Genomic DNA, 1,958 nt, shown 5'->3' with positions numbered 1-1,958 from the left:
AGAATGTCTAATCTAACATTGCTAACATTGGTCTGCTTCATACTGGGAGGGTAGTGGTTGTGTAAATGTGTAATGTTAAGCAGAGATGGGAGCTGATTAATTCCTGTGCAACACGCACTGGTGATACAATGGATTAGACCCCAACATGGTTCTCATTCCCTAAGTGTTGAAAGGGAAGGCTAGGAGGGGCAGGGAGGAGGCTGGTTTGACAGAAGATGAGAAAAGACCGGCTGACACCAAGGAACACAGACTGCAAGCCAGGTATGCTTTACGTAGCAGAGGGCAGATCTAGGACCAGACTATCTGAGCTGTGCCTTGCTTCCTTCGGCAACTGCAGGTCATAGGTAAGGTCTTAAAATACTCCCAGATCAGTTCCTGTTCGCTCTCTATGGCTCACTCTGCCCTTCATTCCCTCTTCTCCTTCACGCCCTCTAGGGAATATCATCTAAAGCAATAAAAGGCAAAGTGACAGAAAGGACATTTCTATCACTAGAATAGGGGAATTCTGAAGAGCATGCTCTCTGAAGCTCGCTCCTTCACTTCCTTCAACCACCTTTGATTGCTTGTAGCAAGTTCCGTCTGTTTGTGATAACGGCATGTGGCCAAAGGCCACCTCTGAACACACGCGATCCGCATGCCTCGCAGAGCAATCAGCACTGTTTGTGAGCTGACAATGATACCAATGAAGATTTGCTTGAGGTCTCCTTGGGTACTGGAAATCAAATAAAACCACCTACACAGATCTCTACACATCTCGTAGAGGGGTGAACTTTCACCATCTTCTGTCACCTAAGCAGGTCACTGTTTAAAGGGACAGGAGAGTAAGGGCAATGGAAGTCAGGGGCTGGTGTCAGGACAGTGTTTATGAATGGCATTAAGGGTGTTGTTTGTTTCTTTAAAAAAAAAAAATTCTGCAAGTTCTATTTTTTTTTCAGAGTTAGACAAACCTGCTGGAGGGTCTGCAAAGATCTTTATCGAACCCTTCCTTCCAGGGTGAGGGGACCTAGCCACAGGGCCACAGCCAGGAGACGAAGAGGCTGAGCTCCAGCATTCACTTTTATAGCAGAGCATAGTTTAGCAGTTTTTCAATCAGGTCCACGTGTGCTAGCAGCACGCGGCGGCAGCAGTAGTGCTTTAGGCCCAGAGCGTTTAGGGCATCCCGCTCAGTGCACTTGGCCTGCAGCAGACCCAGGTAGGCCTCTCATTTGTTGCCAACGATCTTCCTGCAGGTAAAGCCACGCGCCAGGATGATCATGGCGGCGTCTCCAAGTTTTATTTTAAAAATTCTGCGTGCTTTGCTTTCCTCCAGACGGTGCAGGCATGCTTATGACAACACCAGCATCACCCAGGTCGACGATAGCCAGAGAGCATCTTTCCCACAGGATGCCCATACAGTATTGTTCCCTCCGTAGTGATGGACACCAACTTTATCCAGCATCACACAGCATTCTCTTTCAGGTTTCCTCAAAGCTGGCCGATTGCTGGCAAAGATGCCTGGTTTTGCTTCTCCTGCCTGATCCTCAGCGTCTGTTTGTGCCTCAGCATGTACTTCCTACTTTTCATAACAAATTGCAGCCTAGACTTGGTTGACTCCAGAGACATCTTATCTTCTTTGTGGCAACCGTCTTCCTCCTTAAGTGTGGGATGTCCCCAACTGCATGGTTTCTCAAGACATCAAGACAGGGTTTCTCTGTAGCTTTGGAGCCTGTCCTGAAACTAGCTCTTGTACACCAGGCTGGCCTCAAACTCACAGAGATCCTCCTGCCTCTGCCTCCCGAGTGCTGGGATAAAAGGCGTGCACCACCACCACCCGGCTCTTTCTGTCTTATGTGCAGGCACAGAGGATAAACAGTAAGAATTCACTGTGTCCCTTGATGCCATGGACTGGATTGGGACTCGCTCCAAACCCATATATTGGAACATTCACTCCCAATGTGACTACATTTAAAAATGAAACC

The 1,958-nt window shown here is 48.2% G+C and overlaps 1 pseudogene; it reads right to left on the bottom strand.

Moving 5' to 3' along the window:
• Positions 1-993: 993 nt before the first annotated feature.
• Positions 994-1,745, bottom strand: LOC125393930 (DNA-directed RNA polymerases I, II, and III subunit RPABC5 pseudogene; annotated as a pseudogene).
• Positions 1,746-1,958: the final 213 nt, after the last annotated feature.

This window comes from Myodes glareolus, chromosome 20 (assembly GCF_982192425.1).
Source record: "Myodes glareolus chromosome 20, mMyoGla1.1, whole genome shotgun sequence".
Taxonomy (NCBI): Eukaryota; Metazoa; Chordata; class Mammalia; order Rodentia; family Cricetidae; genus Myodes; species Myodes glareolus.
Note: the sequence above shows the minus strand (reverse complement) of the source record. Positions and strands in the feature narration are given on the sequence as shown.